The 19,373-nt window shown below is 49.0% G+C and overlaps 1 protein-coding gene across 1 annotated transcript in view; it reads left to right on the forward strand.

Annotated features, from left to right (window-relative positions):
* LOC143768074 (uncharacterized) overlaps positions 1-19,373 on the forward strand; it is an 804,664-nt gene that overhangs the window by 680,205 nt on the left and 105,086 nt on the right. The gene's annotated exons all lie outside the window — the stretch shown is intronic.

Consider the following 19,373-nt stretch of genomic DNA (forward strand, 5'->3'; position numbering starts at 1 on the left):
GGGGAGAGGGGTACTGGAAGGGGAGCAGTTTGTATGGAAGCAGGGACTCCTCTACCGGATCACAGAGCAGCACCACACAGGGACGAGCCCCACTATAAAACGACAGCTGGTAGTTCCCAAGAAGTATAGGCAGGAGTTACTGCGAATCTCTCATGACATACCATTGGCTGGGCACTTCGGCGTCAGTCGCACCAGGCATCGTCTGACACAAAACTTCTTTTGGCCGGGGGTAACCTATGACGTTCGTCAGTACTGCCAGACCTGTGACAGTTGCCAGCGCATTGGCAAGAGGGGAGATCGATGCAAGGCCAAATTACGCCCCCTCCCCATTGTGGAGGAACCATTTAGCCGAGTAGCGGTCGATCTGATAGGGCCGTTAGCCAAACCCAGTCCGTCAGGGAAAAGGTATATATTGACAGTGGTAGATTATGCCACACGGTATCCAGAGGCGGTTGCGTTACCTAACATACTGGCAGAGACGGTGGCGGCTGCCCTGCTCCAAGTTTTCTCACGGGTTGGATTTCCCCGGGAGATTATCTCGGACCAGGGTACCCAGTTTACAGCAGAGGTGACCAATCAACTGTGGAAGCTGTGCGGCATAAAGTCCATTAGAAGCGCCCCGTACCACCCGCAAACCAATGGGTTGTGTGAACGCTTTAACGGGACGTTAAAACAACTCATTGGGATTTTTACCAGGACCTACAGGGACTGGGAGAAATTCTTGCCTCACCTCCTGTTTGCCTATCGAGAGGTGCCCCAAGAATCCACGGGGTTCTCCCCATTCAAACTGGTATACGGGAGACAGGTAAGGGGACCCCTAGATTTAGTGCTAGAACACTGGGAAGGGGAGGGCATCATAGAAGGGGTACCGATTGTACCTTATGTGCTGGAATTCCGGGACCGCCTACAGGAGCTGACCCAGGCTGTACGTGGAAACATGCAGGTGGCCCAGCGGCGCCAGCGCGTATGGTATGATCGGAGGGCCAGAGAGCGCACCTTGGAAATAGGGCAGAAGGTCCTGGTGTTAGAGCCCACTAGACAGAACAAGTTCCAAGCTGCATGGCAGGGGCCCTACCAGGTAGTGGGGAAAATAGCCGACACCACCTATAATGTCGCTGATTGTGATGACCCCAGGGTTATCCGCATGTTCCACGTGAATATGCTGAAGCCCTACCGGGAGCGCCCTGAAGAGGTAGTGGCCATCTGTGCACCTGAAGCAGAGGATTTAGCCGGACTTCCTTTGCCTGATGTCTTAGGGGAGAGGACTCAGTCTAAAACATGGGACCAGGTACACTGGGGGGAAGACTTAGATCCCCGGGAGAGACAGCAGGCGGAGGAGTTGTTGAGGCAGCGACAGAGGATGTTTTCGGGGAAACCCGGGTACACTCACCTGGTACAACACAAGGTTGAGACCCAGGATCAGACCCCCCTGCGACAACCCCCCTTCCGCGTCCCTGAGTCTGTACGAGAAGGGATGCGACAAGAGATACAAGAGATGTTGCGTTTAGGGGTCATTGAAGAGTCAGATAGTCCCTGGGCATCCCCCGTAGTGTTAGTGCCCAAGAAGGATGGGACTACACGGTTTTGTGTAGACTATCGAAAGCTCAATGAGAAAACAGTGACGGATGCGTATCCCATGCCGCGTGTGGATGACTTGTTAGACCGGCTGGCAGGGGCAAAGTATTTGACCACCATTGATCTATGCAAAGGCTACTGGCAGATTCCCCTTAGTCCTGATGCTATTCCCAAGTCAGCATTTGTCACACCGTTTGGCTTATTCCAGTTTCGAGTTATGCCATTCGGGATGAAGACTGCCCCGGCGACCTTCCAGAGGCTGGCTGACCGGCTTCTGGATGGTCTCCAGGACTATGCATGTGCCTACCTGGATGACATCGCCATCTACAGCGCGACATGGGAAGAGCATCTAAATCACCTAGAGACAGTATTAGACAGGATCCACAAGGCCGGAATCACCCTGAACCCAAACAAGTGTCACGTGGGCAAAGCAGAGGTTCAGTATTTAGGGCATTGGGTGGGAAGTGGGAAACAGAGACCAGAACCAGCCAAGATTGAGGCCATAGCCAAATGGCCCACCCCACACACTAAAACCCAGGTCATGGCATTTCTAGGGACAGCGGGGTATTACAGGAAATTCGTTCCCAATTACAGCAGCGTAGCCAAGCCCCTCACTGATCTGACCCGTAAGAACCAACCCCGCCAGGTAACCTGGACCCCAGAGTGTGAGGAAGCCTTCCGCCAGCTAAAGGATGCCCTCACCAATACCCCTGTATTGGCCACACCCGATCCAACTAAACGTTTCCTTGTGCACACAGACGCTTCTATGTTTGGATTGGGGGCAGTACTGAGCCAAGTCGGGCCGGACCACCAAGAACACCCGGTAGCTTACCTGAGTCGGAAACTACTGCCCCGTGAAGTAAGCTATGCGGCCATCGAGAAGGAGTGCCTGGCAATAGTATGGGCACTCAAAAAATTACAACCATATTTGTATGGACGACAGTTTTCCCTCCTAACGGACCATAATCCCCTAGTCTGGCTTAATCGGGTCTCCGGAGACAACGCCAGATTACTGCGGTGGAGTTTAGCCCTACAACCTCTGGACTTCACCATCCACTACAGACCCGGCAAACAAAACGGTAACGCCGATGGACTAAGTCGACAAACGGAACTGGTACCATCCCCATAAACTTCGGTCATCCCCAAACCGATCCGTTAAGGATCAGACTGTGTATGCCGATCGCGTCGCTGAAAAGGGGAGCCGTGTTACAGAACCCCCCCCAGCACCAAGAATATGTTATGCAGTATATATTATGTATAATAGGTTCCATGTGAAATGCATCAGGCTGCGCTCCTGGACAAGATATTTTCCTTCTGACCTCCCCCCACCTTCACCTTTGTAATTACCACAGTAAATATTGGCAGGCTCCGGCCCCCTGCAGCTATTGTAATGTTTGTCTGGCTTGTTTTTCTATTGGCCGGCCCTGTGTATCTGTGTTATATATTCTGTGTGCTGTAAATAAAGGGTGTTTTTAAGGGTACTGTCACACCGTGCAATTTTCGTTGCTACGACGGCACGATCCGTGACGTCGCAGCGTCGTATGAGTATCGCTCCAGCGTCGTAGACTGCGGTCACACTTTGCAATCACGGCGCTGGAGCGATGCCGAGGTTCGCTGGTAACCAGGGTAAACATCGGGTTACTAAGCGCAGGGCCGCGCTTAGTAACCCGATGTTTACCGTGGTTACCAGCGTAAAAGTAAAAAAAAACAAACCGTACATACTCGCCATCTGATGTCCGTCAGGTCCCTTGCAGTCTGCTTCCTGCTCTGACTGAGTGCAGCCGTACAGTGAGAGCAGAGCGCAGCGGTGACGTCACCGCTGTGATCTGCTCTCACTTTCCGGCCGGCGCTCACAGTCAGAGAGGGAAGCAGACGGCAAGGGACCTGACGGACATCAGATGGTGAGTATGTACGGTTTGTTTTTTTTTTACATTTACGCTGGTAACCACGGTAAACATCGGGTTACTAAGCGCGGCCCTGCGCTTAGTAACCCGATGTTTACCCTGTTTACCAGCGAACGCATCGCTGGATCGCTGTCACACACAACGATCCAGCGATGACAGCGGGAGATCCAGCGACGAAAGAAAGTTTCAAACGATCTGCTATGACGTACGATTCTCAGCAGGGTCCCTGATCGCTGCTGCGTGTCAGACACTGCGATATCGTAACGATATCGCTAGAACGTCACGAATAGTACCGTCGTAGCGTTCAAAATTGCACTGTGTGACAGTACCCTAAGGCCCCGTCTCACATAGCGATTTACCAACGATCACGACCAGCGATACGACCTGGCCATGATCGTTGGTAAGTCGTTGTGTGGTCGCTGGGGAGCTGTCACACAGACAGCTCTCTCCAGCGACCAACGATCAGGGGAACGACTTCGGCATCGTTGAAACTGTCTTCAACGATGCCGAAGTCCCCCTGCGGCACCGGGGTAACCAGGGTAAACATCGGGTTACTAAGCGCAGGGCCGCGCTTAGTATCCCGATGTTTACCCTGGTTACCAAAAAAAACAAACAGTACATACTCACCATCTGATGTCCGTCAGGTCCCTTGCCGTCTGCTTCCTGCTCTGAGTGCCGCCGTACAGTGAGAGCAGAGCGCAGCGGTGACGTCACTGCTGTGCTGTGCTCTCACTGTACGGCAGTCAGTCAGAGCAGGAAGCAGACGGCAAGGGACCTGACGGACATCAGATGGCGAGTATGTACTGTTTGTTTTTTTTGGTAACCAGGGTAAACATCGGGTTACTAAGCGCGGCCCTGCGCTTAGTAACCCGATGTTTACCCTGGTTACCAGTGAAGACATCGCTGGATCGGTGTCACACACACCGATTCAGCGATGTCAGCGGGACCTCAACGACCAAAAAAAGGTCCAGGCCATTCTGACATGACCAGCGATCTCACAGCAGGGGCCTGATCGCTGGTACGTGTCACACATAGCGAGATCGCTACTGAGGTCGCTGTTGCGTCACAAAACTTGTGACTCAGCAGCGATCTCGCTAGCGATCTCGCTATGTGAGACGGGGGCTTTAGACTAGAAATACGTGGAGAAGCAGTCAGCTTTTATATGCTCTCATGTAATCAAGAAATTCCTGCCAGCGTCCTTCATTCAGACTCCAGCCAAAGCAGAGTGGACCTCCTGACCCACGGGGTGGTACTGAAAGAGATACTACAGCACAGTAGACCCCGTTACATCGTATATACGGTAATTCCTCTAGGCAGCTAGAAGGAGTGGGCTACATAAGGCATCTTGCGAACTGGTCCTTGTGGTTTAGAGAAGTCCTATTCTGACAAAGAAGGAATGTGAGGAACCAGCGTCGGACTGGCCCACCGGGATACCGGTGAAATGCCCGGTGGGCCCCGACCCAGAGAGGAGGTGGAAGAAAAAAAAAAAAAGAGATGTGGGCCCTTGAAATCTTCGGGCGGCGCCGACCGCCGCCACGACCAGGCCCCCCCCCCTTCACCGATGCCAGCGCTGGCATCGGGCCCCCCTTCTAATACTCACCTCTCCTGGTTCCTGCGTTAGCTGCAGCGTCTTCAGCGCCCTCTGACTCTGCGACGTCTCAGGGCAGAGGGTGCGATGACTTCATCACTGCGCGCTCAGCCTCTCTGTCCTCAGCGTTGCAGAGCCGGAGAGACGCTGAGTGCACCGGACCTGCGCTGGGAACGGGAGAGGTGAGGATTTTACACACTGGGGGCAATGCTGGACACTGGGGCAGATTGCTGGACACACTGGGGGCAGTGCTGGACATACTGAGGCAGATTGCTGGACACACTGGGGGCAGTGCTGGACACACTGGGGGCAGATTGCTGGACACACTGGGGGCAGATTGCTGGACACACTGGGGGCAGATTGCTGGACACACTGGGGGCAGATTGCTGGACACACTGAGGCTGATTGCTGGACACACTGGGGCTGATTGCTGGACACACTGGGGCTGATTGCTGGACACACTGGGGGCAGATTGCTGGACCTACTGAGACAATGCTAGACACACTGGGGCAGATTGCTGGACACACTGGGGCAGATTGCTGGACACACTGGGGGCAGTGCTGGACATACTGGGGCAGATTGCTGGACACACTGGGGGCAGTGCTGGACATACTGGGGCAGATTGATGGACACACTGGGGGCAGTGCTGGACATACTGGGGCAGATTGATGGACATACTGGGGGCAGTGCTGGACATACTGGGGCAGATTGATGGACACACTGGGGGCAGTGCTGGACATACTGGGGCAGATTGCTGGACACACTGGGGGCAGTGCTGGACATACTGGGGCAGATTGCTGGACAACCTTGGGGTAATATGCTGGACACACTTGGGCAGATTGCTGGACACACTGGGGCAATATGCTTGACATACTGGGGCAGATTGCTGGACACACTGGGGGCAGTGCTGGACATACTGGGGCAGATTGCTGGACACACTGGGGGCAGTGCTGGACACACTGGGGCAGATTGCTGGACACACTGGGGGCAGTGCTGGACACACTGGGGGCAGTGCTGGACATACTGGGGCAGATTGCTGGACACACTGTCTGGGGGCAATGCTGGACACACTGGGGCAATGCTGGACACACTGGGGCAATGCTGGACACTGGGGCAGATTGCCGGACATACTGGGGCAGATTGCTGGACACACTGTCCGGGGGCAATGCTGGACACACTAGGGCAATGCTGGACACTGGGGCAGATTGCTCGACACACTGGGGGTAATATGCTGGACACTGGGGCAGATTGCCGGACACACTGGGGCAGATTGCCGGACACACTGGGGGTAATATGCTGGACACACTGGGGGCAGGACTAGAGGCATGGGCAGAATTTAAATATGGGGCATGATTGGAGACACGGGGCAGAATGAAAGACATGGGGCAGGATTGGATCATGGGGCAGGATGGATACGATGGAGACAGATGGGGCAGGATGGGGAGATCATATGGGGTAGAATGGATACTCATGAGGGCAGGATGGGAGAACATATGGCTGGAGCCAGGAATGAGACACACGGTGGCCAGGGTGGGGAATATTATTACCATAGGGGCTTATTAAGGGATATTATTACTGCAGTGATGTATTTATTTTATTTTTTGAGTATACTGTTTTAAATGGGGGGGGCAGTCCTGTTACTGTGCAGAGTGACACTATGTTGCCTTTTTTTCTTCATGTGGTGTAATGTAGAAGTTGTGAAAAATTAAGTAATGCGTTCTGCAAGCGGAGCTCGAGATAACTGTGTTATTTCCTGCAGAAATGAGTCCTGGCTGGAAGAAGTGATGGCGGTCTGTGCTGGATGAAAGATGAAGGACTTCACCTAGAGACGTCACTGGTGAGTCAGTGTTACCTATACACTGACACTATACACTGTATACTATATACAGAGGTCCTATGTACAATGTCACCAGTGATCACTGTATTACCTATACATTATATACAGAGCTCCTGTGTATAATACCACCAGTGATCTCTGTATCACCTCTACACAGACACTGCATACTAAGTACAGATCTCCTGTGTATAATGTCACTTAGGCTGCCGTCACACATTCAGTATTGGTCTGTAATTTACATCAGTATTTGTAAGCCAAAACCAGGAGTGGGTGATAAATGCAGAAGTGGTGCATATGTTTCTATTATACTTTTCCTCTGATTGTTCCACTCCTGGTTTTGGCTTACAAATACTGATGTAAAATACTGACCAAATACTGCTAGTGTGACGGCAGCCTAAAGCTACTTTCATACTAGCGTCGTGCACTGCACGTCGCTATCCATCGTTTTGCAGAAAAAATGCATCCTGCAAAAGTGCTTGCAGGATGCGTTTTTTCTCCATAGACTATCATTAGCGACGGATTGCCACACATCGCAACCGTCGTGCGACGGTTGCGTCGTGTTGCGTCGGTCCATCGCCACCAAAAAACGTTGCTTGCAACGTTTTTTGGTGCGTCGAGAACGTCTTTTCCGAATGCGCATGCGCGGCCGGAACTCCGCCCCCGCCACCCAGCACCTCACAATGGGGCAGTGGATGCATTGTAAAACAGCATCCGCTGCACCCGTTGTGCGGCGCATACAACGCTAGCGTCGGTATGTCGGCCCGACGCACTGCGACGGGCCAAGTACGACGCTAGTGTGAAAGTAGCCTTATGGTGATAGTATTGTTTTTTTTTAATTATTATTTCTGATCAGTATTGTAGTAATCAGTCACTATGTGGTGGTAATATGTGGTCTGGAAATGGTGTTGTGGTATTTGTCCCTTGTATGTAGCATAATTCGGTCACTATGTGGTCTGGTCATGGTGTGGTGGTATTTCTTCCTGTATGTGGTATTATTGGTCTTGGTATAGTGGATTGTGTTGTGTATGGCGGTCATTTGTTCTCTCTGATATTAATTAGGAGAATATTGTTTATTTCCATTAGAGTTTTAATGCTTTGTACACAGCGGCGGAGATGCACTTACAGGGGTTTCCTGTGGAAAAAAAGTATTCACCTCTCCACAGGATAAGTGATAACGTATTGATTGGTGGGGGTCTGACTGCTTGGACCCATTCAGCAAAATGTGGAACTTTTTATCCCCATGAGACTGGAGTGGCATGTCCGACTAGATCACTGATCCATTCATTCACTCTGTGGCTGCACTTGTTTTTTTCTGGAAGCCCCAAAGAGAATGAATGGAGCTGCGGTCAGACATCCCACCTGCCGCTGCATTTTAAAATAGCGATAAAAGTGTCATGTCAGGGATAAAACTTCCCCATTCTTCCGATCGGTGCAGTTTCTAATGGTCGGACCTAAGCGATCACCAAACCTGTGGAGCCCATGGATCAGTGATAACTTGTTTTAACCAAGAACCCTATTAATGTAAACTACCGTAATTATACATCCCAGTTATTGGGGCAGACGGTAGATGTGCAGCCGCCGCCGGTGTTTTACAGCCAATGCTCCACTATAATGACAGATATTTGCATATAGCTGTAGGGTGGGCCCCTAGAGTCCATTCCTCTGGTGGGCCCCAGACACCCCAGTCCGATGCTGTCAGGGGAACCCATTGCAGTACAGGATAACATAGTAACATAACAGTTAGCAAGGCTGAAAAAAAGATATTTGTCCATCCAGTTCAGCCTATCTCCTTCTAAAGAACCCTGATAACTGTAAAATACAATATTGTTCTGCTCCAGGAAGACATCCAGGCCTCTCTTGAACCCCTCGAGTGAGTTCGCCATCACCACCTCCTCAGGCAAGGAATTCCAGATTCTCACTGCCCTAACAGTAAAGAATCCTCTTCTATGTTGGTGGAAAAACCTTGTCTTTTCCAGACGCAGAGAATGCCCCCTTGTGACCGTCACCTTCCTTGGTATAATCAGATCCTTGGAGAGATATTTGTATTGTCCCCTTCTATACTTATACATGGTTGTTAGATCGCCCCTCAGTCGTCTGTTTTCTAGACTAAATAATCCTAATTTTGCTAATCTCTCTGGGTATTGTAGTTAAAAAGGTGGGAACAGTGCTAGAAAACTTGAGAAGTACTCTGTCACTCTTAAGTTGTAGATAGACTATTGAAATGCTGCATTTAACTGTCGCAAAGATGGAGCAGAAGAAATGTACTAGAAGTATTGTGCCTGCTATCGTCTGTTAAAGTGTTAATAGCTTCTGATGTCACTGATTCATAATTTAATTTCAAGGCCCCAATACCCAGGAGGAGGGGGCGAGACAGACAACACAGAATGGACACTTTTTTTAACGGATCTGTGGAACGCATTAGAGACACAGAAAGACTGGGGAAGTTTTAGGCTGTGTGCACACGTTGCGTTTTTTTTGCTATAAAAACGCATACATTATGCATCCCATCATTTAGAATGCATTCGGCAATTTCTGTGCACATAATGCATTTTTTTTCTGCGAAAAAAACACATCGCGGTAAAAAACGCAGCATGTTCATTAATTTTGCGGATTTTTCACATTTTTCCCGCTATTTAATGCATTGGGAAGCTCCGGAAAAAAAAACGCGTCAAAAACGCGAAAAAAACGCATGCGGATTTCTTGCAGAAAATGTCCGGTTTTGCTCAGGAAATTTCTGCAAGAAATCCTGAACGTGTGCACATAGCCTTAGTCTAAAGGCAACTGGATTGACTACCTCCAGAATCTCCCGATAAAGTTGGGACATAACTTCGCAGATGGGACTTTCAACCAGGGCCGGACTGGCCATAGGGCACTTCTGGCAAATGCCAGAAGGGCCGGTGCCAGTGGTGGGCCGCTCAATCCGCCGCCCCCGCCGTCGCATTCAACTATACCGGCGTATAGACGCCGGTACAGTTGAATACAATGATGGAGGAGAGAGCGTCTACAGACGCTCCTCTCCCATCATTCCCCGCTCTGCCTCTGACACTGCGGGTGCGCGATGATGTCATATCATCGCGCACCTGCTGTGTCCCGGGCAGACTGCAGCTGCTGTGACAGGAGCAGGAACCAGGAAGCAACGCTGGGCACGAGGAGAGTTTTTTTTTTTTCTGGACTGTGGGGCCATTCTCGGAGGAGGTGAGGGGAGGAAGAGAAGAGATGTGGGCTGTATATAGTTCTCTGTGGGCTGTGCTCTGTGCTGTATACTGCTGTGGGCTGTATATAGTTCTCTGTGGGCTGTGCTCTGTGCTGTATACTGCTGTGGGCTGTATATAGTTCTCTGTGGGCTGTGCTCTGTGCTGTATACTGCTGTGGGCTGTATATAGTTCTCTGTGGGCTGTGCTCTGTGCTGTATACTGCTGTGGGCTGTATATAGTTCTCTGTGGGCTGTGCTCTGTGCTGTATACTGCTGTGGGCTGTATATAGCTCTCTGTGGGCTGTGCTCTGTGCTGTATACTGCTGTGGGCTGTATATAGTTCTCTGTGGGCTGTGCTCTGTGCTGTATACTGCTGTGGGCTGTATATAGTTCTCTGTGGGCTGTGCTCTGTGCTGTATACTGCTGTGGGCTGTATATAGTTCTCTGTGGGCTGTGCTCTGTGCTGTATACTGCTGTGGGCTGTATATAGCTCTCTGTGGGCTGTGCTCTGTGCTGAATACTACTGTGTGCTCTGTGCTATATATAGTTCTCTGTGGGCTGTGCTCTGTGCTGTATACTGCTGTGGGCTGTATATAGTTCTCTGTGGGCTGTGCTCTGTGCTGTATACTACTGTGGGTTGTATATAGCTCTCTGTGGGCTGTGCTCTGTGCTGTATACTGCTGTGTGCTCTGTGCTATATATAGTTCTCTGTGGGCTGTGCTCTGTGCTGTATACTGCTGTGGGCTGTATATAGTTCTCTGTGGGCTGTGCTCTGTGCTGTATACTGCTGTGGGCTGTATATAGTTCTCTGTGGGCTGTGCTCTGTGCTGTATACTACTGTGGGCTGTATATAGTTCTCTGTGGGCTGTGCTCTGTGCTGTATACTGCTGTGGGCTGTATATAGCTCTCTGTGGGCTGTGCTCTGTGCTGTATACTACTGTGTGCTCTGTGTTATATATAGTTCTCTGTGGGCTGTGCTCTGTGCTGTATACTGCTGTGGGCTGTATATAGCTCTCTGTGGGCTGTGCTCTGTGCTGTATACTACTGTGTGCTCTGTGCTATATATAGTTCTCTGTGGGCTCTGCTCTGTGCTGTATACTGCTGTGGGCTGTATATAGTTCTCTGTGGGCTGTGCTCTGTGCTGTATACTACTGTGGGCTGTATATAGTTCTCTGTGGGCTGTGCTCTGTGCTGTATACTGCTGTGGGCTGTATATAGCTCTCTGTGGGCTGTGCTCTGTGCTGTATACTACTGTGTGCTCTGTGCTATATATAGTTCTCTGTGGGCTGTGCTCTGTGCTGTATACTGCTGTGGGCTGTATATAGTTCTCTGTGGGCTGTGCTCTGTGCTGTATACTGCTGTGGGCTGTATATAGCTCTATGTGGGCTGTGCTCTGTGCTGTATACTACTGTGTGCTCTGTGCTATATATAGTTCTCTGTGGGCTGTGCTCTGTGCTGTATACTGCTGTGGGCTGTATATAGTTCTCTGTGGGCTGTGCTCTGTGCTGTATACTGCTGTGGGCTGTATATAGTTCTCTGTGGGCTGTGCTCTGTGCTGTATACTACTGTGGGCTGTATATAGCTCTCTGTGGGCTGTGCTCTGTGCTGTATACTACTGTGGGCTGTATATAGTTATCTGTGGGCTGTGCTCTGTGCTGTATGCTACTGTGGGCTGTATATAGTTCTCTGTGGGCTGTGCTCTGTGCTGTATATAGTTCTCTGTGGGCTGTGCTCTGTGCTGTATACTACTGTGGGCTGTATATAGTTCTCTGTGGGCTGTGCTCTGTGCTGTATACTACTGTGTGCTGTATATAGTTCTCTGTGGGCTGTGCTGTATATAGTACTCTGTGGGCTGTGCTGTATATAGTACTCTGTGGGCTGTGCTGTATATAGTACTCTGTGGGCTGTGCTGTATATAGTACTCTGTGGGCTGTGCTGTGTATAGTACTCTGTGGGCTGTGCTGTATATAGTACTCTGGGCTGTGCTTTATATAGTTCTCTGTGGGCTGTGCTGTATATAGTTCTCTGTGGGCTGTGCTGTATATAGTTCTCTGTGGGCTGTGCTGTATATATTACTTTGTGGGCTGTGCTGTATATATTACTTTGTGGGCTGTGCTGTATATATTACTCTGTGGGCTGTGCTGTATACTACTGTGTGGACTGTGCTGTATACTTCTATGTGGGCTGTGCTGTATACTACTGTGTGGTCTGTGCTGTATACTACTGTGTGGTCTGTGCTGAATACTGCTGTGTGGGCTGTGTTATCTACTACGCGAGCTGTGCTATAGTATGCAGGCTGTGCTGTATACTATGCGGTTTGTGCTATATAATATGCGGGCTTTGCTATATACTATGGGGAGTATATTATATTCTATGGGGGAGGCCATGTTATGTACTATGTGGCTGTGTTATATACTATTGTGGGGGTATATTATATTCTATGGGGGAGGCTGCGTTATATACTATGGGGGGCTGCATTATATTCTATGGGGGGCTACATTATATATTATGGGGAGGTGGGCTGTATTATATTCTATGGGGGTTACATACTCTGGGGTGGCTGCATTATACTCTGTGGGGTGGCTGCATTATACTCTGGGGTGGCTGCATTATACTCTGGGGTGGCTGCATTATACTCTGGGGTGGCTGCATTATACTATATGTGGGCTGCATTATACTGTATCGAGGACTATGGGGAATACGTTATACTATATGAAGAACTATGGGGTGCATTATACTATGGGAAGTGAATTGTACTACATGGATGACTGTGGCGGTGCATTATACTATATGGAGCACTATGAGGATTGTATTATGCTATATGGAGGACTATGAGGATTGTATTATGCTATATGGAGGACTATGAGGAGTGTATTATACTATGTGGAGGACTGAGCAGTGTATTTTAATATATGGAGGACTATAGGGAGTGTATTATACTATATGGAGGACTATGGAGCACATTATAATATATGGAGGACTATGGGGTGTATTTTACTAAACAAGTAAAATGCTGCATATTCGGATTGTTTTTGCTGGAACAAAAAGCCTTGTTGTCAGCAGCACATTGCCAGTGTAAACTGTAGATGTGCTGCTGAAAACATGATACTGTATGGTGATCTATTAGTGATCGTTCTGTCTCATCATTATTCCTCAGCTGGTGGAAAGAGGCCGGGAAACAAGCGTTGAACAACTTCAGTATTGTCGATCAAACTCGTTTAGCGGCCTGAACTCAGCGCACGTAAATACAACAGAAAGGCTTCTGTGTGATGTGCAATATGTTAGCATTTGGGGACCCATTTTAAACTTTGCCTAGGGCCCCACTTTGCCTAAAACCGGCCCTGCCTACAAGTGTACAAAGATATTATACAGTCACCATGTGACAAGTGGGCCTGTGTAACTTCAAATGCCAGGGCTGAATTTTAGTCCCAGTCCGGCCCTGCTTTCAACTTAAAATATTTGGAAGATACCCAAACCTTATCACTTACCTTGAAGAAGGGATCTGCCAAACATTTCCTATCAGCCTTTTGTTTTTGACAAAGTTGAGCCACCCCAATATTCCTTTGAATTTCCCTCCAGACATCCCTAAGTATCTGTAGGGCCACCTCTACTCCAGGACACCCAGACATCATCCTGGAGAATTCACCAAAATGGGGATAAAAACCATAATTGCAACAAAAAGGTAAGGTTCCAGTGGACTGATTGACCCAACTGTTAAAAACGAACTCGGCAAGAGGTAAAAATGAAGACCAGTCCTCCTGCTGAGCCGCAACAAAACATCTTAAAATCTGTTCCAATGATTGATTTGTCCTCGCCGTTTGACTTTTAGTTTCATTGTGGTACGTGGAGGAGAATGACAAATCGATCCCCAATGTTTTTACAAAACGCTCTCCAGAATTTGGGGACAAATTGCACCCCTCTGTCAGATACAATGTTCAGAGGGAATCCATGCAATCTTACCACATGACTAATAAACTGCCTGGAATGCGTTTCAGCATTAGGTAACCCTGATAATGGAACAAGGCGAGTGTCACGATGTGACCGAAGTGGTGTGACACAACCTAACCGTAGGTCGGTAACCAACAGCACAGCAAACAAGGGAACACCGGGGACACAATTACAATGGTGGGCCCTGCGATAGGGAACGGGGAGATGGACACCTCCTGCACTCTCCTAAGGATGTGCCCTGATCTCCCTGACGTCCCTATACAGGTTTTTTTTCATCCTGTCACCGAGCAGGATACCTAAGCCCTCGCTTGCCCTGCACCTATCCCTAAGCAGGGAATTGGCAAGTGAGGACACGGGTCCCACCGCTGCACTAAAACAACACGAAGGGAAGGTATGACAGACAAGGTAAAGGGAAAAACAACACTTAGCTCACTGATGCAAAGCACAGCAGGAATTAAATACCAGACTTGGCTGACAAACAACTGCTCCCAGCAAGCTCCTTTTCTCAGCTTGGTCCCTGCAGAATGAGCTCTAAGGGTATGTGCACACGTTGCGGATTCTGCTATGGATTTTTCCGCAGCGGATTTGGAAAATCCGCAGTGCAAAACCACAGCGGTTTTCACTGCGGATTTTCTCGCGGTTTCTTCTGCGGATTCCTCTGCGGGTTTTCAACTGCACTTTCCTATTGGTGCAGGTTGAAAACCGCTGCGGAATCCGCAGAAAGAATTGACATGCTTCGGAAAATGATCCGCTACGTTTCCGCGTGGCTTTTTCTGCAGCATGTGCACAGCGGTTTTTTTCCCATAGGTTTACATGGTACTGTAAACTTTGGGAAAACTGCTGCGGATCCGCAGCGTCAAAACCGCTGCGGATCTGCAGCAAAATCTGCAGCGTGTGTGCATACCCTAACACTGACAGTCAGCTTATGCATCAGGTGACCTCTTGAAGGATGGTGGGAGTGGTCACCAACCACATCAGCAGACTAGGCAGCAATGCATTTACACCAGTGGCCACCGGTGGGGGGGGAGGGAAACTGCATTAACCCCGATGACCTGAAAGGAAAAAAGTTTTAATCTGAGGAAACCAGCTTTGCCACAATTTAGATTGTGAGCCCCATCGGGGACAGTGATGATAATGTGTGCAAACTGTAAAGCGCTGCGGAATATGTTAGCGCTATATAAAAATAAAGATTATTATTATTTATTATCCAAACATGGATCGTGACAGTGAGCTTGTTTACTGAATCGGTCAACCACCACCCAAAAAACAGTCTTCCATCCATACAAAGGCAAATCAGTAATGAAATCCATGGAAAATGAGTTCACGATCTTTCTGGAATCGGCAGTAGAACCAATTCCCTGGCCGGCCGATTATGACAGACTTTAGCGTTTGTGCAAGTTTCACAAGCAGATACAAAAAGAGTCTAACAATAGTGTGGTGAAATATGTGTATATATATATATATATATATATATATATATATATGTGTGTGCAGTGACCTTATGTATAGGTATTGTGTGACTAGGAACATCTGTCCTGAAGGCTGCAGGTTCGCACCCAGGGGTTAATATGTATTTTCCTGGGACAAGTAGAATTCTGTCTCCAATCTCACCAGGGGGTCCTGCTGGAAGCCAAGAAAGGTAACATTTGACACCTCCTAGCTCTTGGAAGAGAGATGTTAATTACGGCCTGATAGTATCTCTGGGAGAGCTTTTGCACAAAGGATCTCAAGAGAAAATAATATATTCATTGGGGGCGTGGCCATGGTCCAATAAAAAAACAAGCAATTATGAAATTAACCTGAGGGGCTGGTCTAGAAACCTGACCTCCAGACCAAAGATATAAATTAGACCTGTATACAGAGAAACATGTTCAAATAATGGGAGCGGCCGAGCTGGTGTGATCCAATCTACATTCATCCTACCCTCAAGGAGCAGAAAGCAGAATACCAAGTTAGATGATTTCTGTAAGTTTTCTCCTGTTATTTTATACTGTTTTGCATAAGTTGTATGTCTTTTTATTATCATATTTTTATAACTTTTTCTTACTGTAAGCACTGAACCTTTTTTGTATTAAATTATAAAACTTTAAAAAGTTGAACCTTGAATGTTCTAAAAGAATCCATAACCTAATGTATGTGAGCCTTATGAGTGGTAGACATTATTATTAATATTTCCGGGACTTCTCACCCGTGTATTCGGTGAGTGGTGGCAGTGTGTATGAGCGGGTGTGTGGCTTGGGTTGGTGTGATTTATGCTCCCATTACAGTGTAGGACAGAGGTTGAATGCTGGACTGAGATTGGGGAGATAGATTAACCCTTGCAGGCACAACCCAAGTCATGTGCTGAGAGCGGGCACATGACGAATTAGCGACACCACGGAGTAGGGATCCATGACAATTGGTGGCAGAGCAGTGGGATAGAATTATTTCTATTAGAGCATTAGTGCATGGTTTAAGCAATTATTCCCTATACTAAAGAATTGGTATCCTTGCGAGGAGTGCACCAGTTCTACAAGGTTCAACTCAGTGCTTACTTAGACATACTTGCAAACAGTTTTCCTTCCCCATTTTTCTTTTCTATCTTTTATTTGGCAAAGGCTGTTCATCGATATGACAGCTCAGTACAAGAAGCAGAGCAAAGAGGCTCTGACCGGCCTCTGATCAGAGAGGAATAGAGACCGCTGACAGATCCAGGGAGCTGCGGATACGCGCCTTGGTAGAGCAGGACATAGAGCAAAGTGCTGGAACATCTGGGCAAGGAGAGTTCACCTCAGAGAGACCCAGCAATGCCAGCTCTTGCATCAGAGATACCTGATGGAAATGCCAGTGCTGAGGAGCCTATGGACTGTACTTTACAAATGGACTTACAATGGCTGGGAACAAGTGATCCCAATCTGCGCATGCAGCTTATTTTACAGTACTGACAGGCTGTAGAACGCCAGGCTGAGAGAGGCTGCAGAACACTGGGAGGACAGAGCTTTCCAGCCTCAGATGGCTCAAATAGAGAGGGGTATCAGTCCTCAGCTAACCCCCTCCCAGGACATAAATCCAAGGAGACCACGTCTGGAAAACTTCCCTGTGATGGAGAAGGATACGGACTTAGATACTTTCCTTCGGGGGTTTGAAAAAACCTGCAGGCAATGCCATCTACCCTGTGAGCAGTGGGCGCAGTATCTAACCCCAGGGTTGAGAGGCAAAGCCCTGGAAGTTTTTGCTGGCCTCCCACCAGAGCTAGATGGGAACTATGAGGCCATAAAAGAGGCCCTGATCAGGAAATACAACCTAACACCAGAAGTGTATCGGAGGAAGTTCCGGAACCTACAACATGGATCAACTGACAGCTATGCAGATGTTGTGAGCACCATGAGGACCATGTTCCACCAATGGATCTGGGGGCTTTATGTTAACAGTTTTGAGGACTTAACGGATCTTAAGGTCAAGGATCAATTTCTTCACACGTGCCCCACGGATGTACGACAATTTGTGTGTGTGATCGGGAGCCACAAACTGCAGATCAGGCTGCAAAGATTACGGACTGCTATGTGGCTAACAAGATGCCTGAGGTGCGGAAGCCATCAGGATTCAGCTGGAAGGGAGGTAAGCCAAACGGGGATTCTTCTCCCTTTGCCAGCCGATCACCAGTGCTGTCCAAGCCCACCTACTATGCGGTCCCGGGGAATAGACATTCTCTAGGCGATGCATGCCAGTGCTTCTCCTCCAACAAAGTGGGACATGTTAGCGCTCTCTGCCCTGATAGGGAGAAACACCCAACTACAAAAACAAAGCCGTCTGTGTCCACACCATCTGTCCTCTTTGTAGCCGGCTCTGATGTGAGGGTTAATGAGAACTGTCAATCTGTCACTGCTGGCAATAAAGTCACCATTGGTCTCCCGGACAGTGGGGCAGACGTGACCCTGGTGCGTCCAGCCATGATAACCCCTGCCAATATCGTACCAGGAAAGACTATGTCTATAACCGGGATTGGAGGGGTCAACCCTGCCGTGCCCATGGCCCGTGTGTACCTGGATTGGGGAGCAGGGAAAGGATTGAAGGAAGTGGGAGTATCAGAGTCTATTCCCACCAATGTGTTTCTAGGCACGGACCTGGGGAGGATGGGGTCCCACTATGTTCCTCCCTTGCAAGTAAATGATACAGAGAAGGTGAAAGAAAGTGACCCACCTGAGATCCCCTGCGAGGAGGGAAAATGTCCCAATGCACAGGACTGTAAATATGTGGCAGCTGTGACCCGGAGTCAGGCTGCGGCTCAGACTCAGGCCCAGAGATTAGAGGATGAGTCTCAGACAGAGCTGCCAGGACAGGAGGCCCATACTGTGGTCCCGGAGCCTCCATACATGGCAGACCCAACAAGGTCCCTGATAACAGACACTGAAGACTCAGCTTCAGACCAGGGCCTGGCAGTCACACTACGCCAGGACCTGCAAGCTGACAGTCAGAGCTTCCAGGAGGCCCTGCGGACAGATGTCAGTCTGGAAGAGCTCAGATGTCTTGCACACCAATCCCCTGCTGCTTCTGGCAAAGAGAGAGTATACTGGGACCAGGGCAGACTGTATACAAAGACTATCCCCACGGATACTACAGAATCTTGGGACTGTGAAAGGCGACTGATCATCCCTTATCCATTTAGGGAACAATTATTGAGAATTGCCCATGAAATACCTTTGGGCAGACACCTTGGAATACAAAAGACTAAAGCTCGCCTGACACAAAACTTCTATTGGCCCAAGATGGGGACAGATATTGCCAATTACTGTCGATCATGTGTAGTTTGTCAGAGAGTTGGAAAGTCCGGGAATATACAGAAAGTTCCATTGATACCACTGCTTGTGATCGATGAGCCTTTCCAGTGAGTGGCTGCGGATATCATAGGGCCACTTGCAATCACTAGCAGCTCTGGCAAAAAGTACATCCTCACAGTGGTGGACTGTGCTACACGATATCCGGAAGCTATGGCACTGTCCTCCATCCGAGCAGACAAAGTGGCGGATGCTTTACTGACTGTTTTCGCTCGTGTGAGTTTCCCCAGAGAAATGTTAACCGATCAGGGAACCCAGTTCATGTCCGAGCTGATGGAAAGCCTCTGTGAAAGAATACAAGTACAGCATTTTGTGGCCAGAGCCTATCATCCCCAAACCAATGGACTCTGCGAGCGTTTTAATGGAACATTAAAGCAAATGCTCAAAATGCTGGTGGAGACTGAAGGGAGAGACTGGGAGCGGTACCTCCCGATCTGTTGTTTGCCTACAGAGAGGTACCCCAGGCGTCTACAGGATTCTCCCCTTTTGAACTGGTTTATGGGAGGAGGGTCAG

This window comes from Ranitomeya variabilis, chromosome 4, assembly GCF_051348905.1.
Source record: "Ranitomeya variabilis isolate aRanVar5 chromosome 4, aRanVar5.hap1, whole genome shotgun sequence".
Taxonomy (NCBI): Eukaryota; Metazoa; Chordata; class Amphibia; order Anura; family Dendrobatidae; genus Ranitomeya; species Ranitomeya variabilis.